This window comes from Coenobita brevimanus, chromosome 55, assembly GCF_032717465.1.
Source record: "Coenobita brevimanus isolate Jiangsu-jjx chromosome 55, ASM3271746v2, whole genome shotgun sequence".
NCBI classification, from domain to species: Eukaryota; Metazoa; Arthropoda; class Malacostraca; order Decapoda; family Coenobitidae; genus Coenobita; species Coenobita brevimanus.
The window spans coordinates 40,041,952-40,048,222 of NC_137008.1; the positions used below are offsets into that span (position 1 = coordinate 40,041,952).

Here is a 6,271-nt window from a genome sequence, read left to right on the forward strand (position 1 = left end):
GAGAACGTTCCCCCAGTTCTACGAGTACTGGAGGTATGAACAGACGAGGACACAGTACCAGTTCCATGCCCAGTGGTAGAGGTAAAAGGTTTGGTTCTGGCTCCAGTACCACCACCAGCTCCTTGACCAGCCTTAATGATATGGAGTGAGGTGGAAGGCTTGTACTGACCACTGTGGGATCCAGTGGGATCCCTGTACTGGCCATCATCACCTTGAGGTCTGTATTGACCATCATCGCCTCTGGCTTTGTACTGACCATCATCAGACGCGCTGTAAACACTGTGCTGATCACTTCTGTACTGACCGTCATCACCAGGAGGTCTGTACTGACCATCATCACCAGGAGGTCTGTACTGACCATCATCGCCATGACTCCCTGTTCCAGAGCTAGTGATGGTGCCAGAGTGGAACGAGCTGGCATGGGAGGGACCCACACTGCTGTGTTGTCTGCAACATGGAAAGAAAATAAATATCATCATAGGATTACAACAACATTATAATGATACATACTCGTATGTAAAAGATGATATACGCATTGCAAGACAAGGAATAACTGACATAATTCTGAGTTAAATGCCTACTTTTTGTTGTCATTTGTTTTATGGAAGGATCGTTATTGAGTGGAAGAAAGTGTCTAAGGGATATTGATGCAAAAAAGCCATTTCAAAATTTCCGCATTGCCTGTCGAAGTCTCATAATATGAAGAAAGAGGCTGTTCATCATTATCCACGAAAATTTATAAATTTCTCTCGAACAGTAATTGTGAATTAAATCCAAAAATGATTAAAGAAGCATGGGCGAGATGTTTATTTTAATCTGTTTGCCTTTCAAAGCTTACCCTGCAGTGCCGCTTCTGAGTCCAGCACTGCTGCCGTGAGTTGATGTGCTGGAGGACACGAAGCTTCCACCGCCAGTCAGCGTGGTTCCAGTGCCGCCTGCTCCCCCGCTGGACTGGAAGGAAGCCCCTGATACTGCAGCACCAGGACTCTTGGGGGGCGCACCAAATCTGAACAATGATAATTATTACGCCTCATTTCTTTTCTATAAGGTGTTGGAATGCTAGGGGACCATAACCCAAAGAATCACCCAAGCTTTGACTTAGCATACAACCTATTACACTCTGTTGTATTACATCGTGTTGGAATGTAAACGAAAGTACAGTGTCATTGGTTGCTCATGTGGTCAGTTGATGGGCAAAGACACATGATTAAGCCCTTTTTCATGAATCTGATCATCAGGCAAATTAAGACATCTTTGGACTAACGTATATGGTAAGATCGTCAAATAACTTAACAGCTGTAACGTGACCAAAGGCTTTCTTCCATGATGACAGCAAGACAGTGCAGCTCTGGGCCATGTGGCGTAAAGTAGGCTAAGGCTGTTTATGAACACATTTTAAAAATATATGTTTAAGTTTCTTGCAAAGATCTCAGTAAAGGTTCTAATGAAACTTAATCTAAGGGTCCGATTTTCAGTCAGATATTGCTCGAGGATTAATTTATTCTCAGCCAATTTTCAGCCATGGATATGCAAAAATGAATGTATCGGAAATTAAAATATTTGTTATTTCCTAAACTTTTTATTGATAGGCTACTCAGACCAATATAAGCCAATGACTATTGACCCTTCAAGGTTCCCAGTGTGTGGATATACTAAATTCTCTGGGATTAAAACTGTGAATGTCATGTTTCCCTAAGTAGTACAGTTTGTGGAAAACGACAGAATTATTGTCACTTTGTTGAACTATAATTTAGCGTATAGAGCAAAACGTAGCATTTCATGTATAGAATATTTATCCGGACTTAAACTTTCCTTTAAAAGCATTTTTTTGGCTTTCACAAACAAGTCAGATGAGCTGATCTCTATAAGAAAACAGTGATATTCAGTATAAGGCTTGTGTAATAATATTGTTGCATGATCCAGTGTGCAACTGAGTTCATCATTTCCTTCTGAATGGTGTTTTGTCATTTATTGCTGTTGTTTGGTTCCCCTAAGAAAAGATCGCCTGCAACAGTGAAAGTATTGCCTTGGAACATAAAAGAAATGTCATTTTGAAGTTATGGTGAATGGACTCGTTATAAAATGTCTTGCAGGTATTATTTTTGTGGGGATCTATGAGTCGAAACTTGTTCCAGATGAAGCTATGTTTGTTACATAATGATGACATAATTGAAGTATACCATTATCTTTAATGACACGTTGCAATAGCCAAGACATATAACACTTCTCAGCCCCTGGGGGGCTCGAGACATTGGAGGGCCTTAGGCTAGGTTATTATATAGCCGGCCATATAAGCTGTATGAGACCACTTAACGCTTCTGGCAGTATTTAGATGACAGAACTAGATTCAACCCCATTGCAAATTCTAAAACACTAGGATATCCACCAGGGCCATTCTGCAGGATAGTGTGTCACACTGAATCTTAAAAGTCAATATGTTGGGTCTGTAGGCCTATTATATGTGTCAAACTGCTTCCACAGGTTGTGATACAAGGGGATGCTGATGGGAGGCAAGGACCTAAAACTTGGCCCATCCTGAGGTAAGGAGGTTACAAGTTGTGTTGCACGTGGGGAGTGGAGGTGAAGAGAGGTGGCAGAATCTCAAAACTTCAAAAATCTAAAAAATCTATAGGTTTTTCCTTTACCGTGAACATATTATGTATGTAAAGGAGGACTATTAATGGTGGCACGGTTACTGAGACATGGCATCAGTAAGGCAAACAAAGTGAAATATGTGGTTGGGTGAAAGGGAGAGAGACTAGAATCAATGATTATCAAATGGATTCACCTTTACCATTAGCACAATAGGTGTGTAACGCTATATGCTAAAAGACGGCCCACTCACTGAGATAGACTTCTGGAAAAGGCAATGTGTTAGGGAGTTAGGTGGAAAAAAAGATTTTTGAAAATCATTCGGCTTGGCATTTATTGTAGGCCTATTATGCATATGGTGTGGTAGCGTCAGAAGTGGCCACCTTATTGAGGCGCAGCATCCACTGACTGTGCTGCGTGGGTGCCTTCTGGGGATGGAGAATGCTGGGATTGTTCAGACACAAGAATTTTGATGCATAGAACTGATAGGTACTGTCTCGGGACAATGGGGTGTTAATAATGGCGGGCTCATCTGCAGCTTGTTCATCTCTGATGCAGTATTTAAGGGTTTTGCCCCCCCCCCTTTTTTTAAGCTTTTACCATAAATGTACTGTGTTATGTGTGTAGGATTGCTGTTGCTCTTGTTGTTGTAATTGCAACCCCTGGCTCAACTGAAGGTAAGCTCACTGGCCTGCAGGATGCTGGCCATCTAACAAGCTGCTCCAAGCGACCCTTTGTTGAGGTTATGTTGAAGGTCCGTCTGTGCCATGATAGTGTGGTGCATGAGGTGAGTCAGTGTGTTGCGCTGTAGGCACACTGCGTTGCAAAATGGGCACCGTGGATTATTTGTGACTTGCATTTTGGGTTGGTACTGTAGCAAGGTAGGGTTGTGACTACATCGCACTCTGAATATGTTCACTCGTGTCTGCTTGAGTAAGTTAGTTTCCATATAATTAATGTCTGGAACTGGTTGTTGATGGCTCCTACTTGGATGGAAGTTTTGATGGGTTTGGTGACTATATGTTTATGTATGTTCTTGTGAACTGTAATGATGGAAAGAGGATAGGAATGTTGTTGAGAAACTGTGTGTAGTGATGGCCGTTGTTTGTTCGCTTTTTGTTGCATTGTGGAGTGGTTGATGCTACATAGTTACAACGGTGGGATGGTCCTTGAACTGAGGTGATTAACTGTGTGCCTGTCGTATACATATGACCCTTGACTGAAAGAATTTTATTTTATGAAGTAGGTGATCTGTATTTATGTTTTCACAGAAAACGATAGCTTGGTTGTTTAGGAATGACACCCACAAATTATAATACAAGGGCGGGGGATGGGTGTAGGTGGAAGAGCGAACCTAGAACCTTGAAAATCAGTTGACTTGGCCTTAGCTGTTGGCCTACTGTCTGTATTAAACAAACAGTCAAAGTGATCTGGCTTCTGAAGAACAGAACCAACAAACACTTGGATCTTCAAGTGTGAGGAAATGGTGACTTAGAAACTTTAAAATCTGTAAGCGTGGCCCTTATCATTGGGCTGCTGTGTGTGTGTGTGTGTGTGTGTGTGTGTGTGTGTGTGTGTGTGTTCAAATTTGTTCATAAAATGTGCTTTGGTTAATGGTTCCGGCATTAACAAACTATAATGAGAGGAGGTAAAGGAGGTGCTGGATCTAACACATTCAGAATCAATAGCCTTTGCCTTAACCATAATCGTATTGTGTATATAAAGACTGACAAGAGAAGGTGGCTTTATTACTGAGAGGAGGCATTCACGAACTGCTGTGTATTATAGGCGGGGGGGGGGGGGTGAGAGGAGACCTAGAACTTTCAGAACTGACAGGATTCACCCTTACCATGGCTCTGTTTTGTATGTTTGGTTGCAGAACAAAAAGAAGCCTGGTTTCAGAGGTATGGTGCGAGGGACTGGAATGGTGGATTTTATGTATAATCTTAATTCCTGATAGGGTTTGCTTTTACCACAGTCCTGTTATGTGTTAAAAGTAGGATAACAAACGATGTCCCAGTTAATAAAGTGTGTTGTCTACAGACTGTGATGTGTTTTGAGGCAATGTCAGGGGGTTGTGGGAAAAGGGGATGGAAAACTTTGGAAATTAATAAGTTGTTTGCCCTACCCACAGGGCTTGTGTGTGTGTGTGTGTGTGTGTGTGTGTGTGTGCATATTCTCTTTATATATTCAGGTTTAAATAATATGTCATTAAGTGTCGCGTCATCAAATAACAGGAGAGGATTCACTGCTAGAGCTTCAGGTAGTCTAAACTGGCTGTGCAGTCAGGTATGGTATAAATGGCATTGAAAACATGATCCAAAAAACTAAACAGAAATACAGGTGAATATTCCAATTATCAACGTTCATAGCAATTATAGCCATGAAAGGAATAACCTACCCGGCAAAGGAAGTGTGTGTCTCTCCTGTGGGTAGACGCGCCGTAAATAAACTCCCCACAGGTCCACCAGTGCCACCAGCGCTGCTGTATCGTTTGGCATCATCGTCACAGTCACACCAACCATCTTCTACATGGCCTAGCTTGGCAGCACCCACAACAGCTACCAACACTGCTGCCACCACTGCACGTGTTGCAACACCCACTGGAACGAGAATGTGGTTGTTTGAAGCATTTCACCAATTTTTCATATAATTGCCACCATCACAGTACATGATGGAACATACACTGGAGCTATGAATTTTTTTTTTTTTTTTTTTTTTACAATAACCAATAAATACTGCCAGGACTGAAATAATATTAAATACACACATTGTCGCCTCCTCAATGCCTTATGCAAAACACGCAAGAGAACCAACATTGTGTATAATATTGTAGAATACTGTATTTATTGCTTCAAAATAAGCATACACGTAAATTATATACTGTACATGCAACCCATCATTGCACGTATTATCATTTACATTTAACATATGGGTGTGGTTTCTTTGTTATGTCATGAAAACTACAAATCAAATGTTAGAGCAATGGAGATATGGTCCTTGAGAGACGCATGCGGTGTGTGGAGAGTAGGTAGGATAAGAAATAACGTGGTTTGTGAAAGATGTGGAGAAAGGAAGTTCGTGGACAACAGACCTGAAGAGACCGTACTTTGATGATATAGGTATATCGGATGAATTGGTATACAGTAATCTGAGTGGTAGGGATATACAGTACTTAAGTTTAAAGGTCGGACCAAGATGAAAGTGGACAAATAAGGTGAATGAGTTTGTAGAAAGGAGAGGAATGGAGAGTGATGAGTATGGAGTGCACGAAAAAGATATGGCACGCCTTTTATTTACATGCAGGTCGTCGGACTGACTAATAGATAATTAAGAAGCTGCGTGCGGAATACTGTACCTTCGAGTGGAACCCAGGATTCTAGATGCTTGAAAAGTGAATGAATGGGTTTGTGGCCCATTTCACAGGACAAACAGTTGATTAGTTCTCCCACTATTATATTCTTTACTTTTCCCACCCCCTGCAGGTGAAAAAATGAGATGGGATGATGACAGTGACGATGATAATGACGATGATGATATATACGCGCACACACACACACACACACACACTATCTATCTATCTATCTATTGCCAGACGCCTCAATCCCGTTTGGGGTGGCCACAAACAAATCGCCTCCAAGTCGCCCTGTCCCCCGCCATTTCACTGCCCTGCTTCCAA

The 6,271-nt window shown here is 41.7% G+C and overlaps 1 long non-coding RNA gene across 1 annotated transcript; it reads right to left on the bottom strand.

Moving 5' to 3' along the window:
• Nucleotides 1-387: 387 nt before the first annotated feature.
• Nucleotides 388-5,109, bottom strand: LOC145401242 (uncharacterized). Its single transcript, XR_013897575.1, has 3 exons — nucleotides 4,994-5,109; nucleotides 839-1,006; nucleotides 388-447 (listed from the first exon to the last, which is right to left on the bottom strand). It is a non-coding gene; the product is annotated as an uncharacterized LOC145401242 (long non-coding RNA).
• Nucleotides 5,110-6,271: the final 1,162 nt, after the last annotated feature.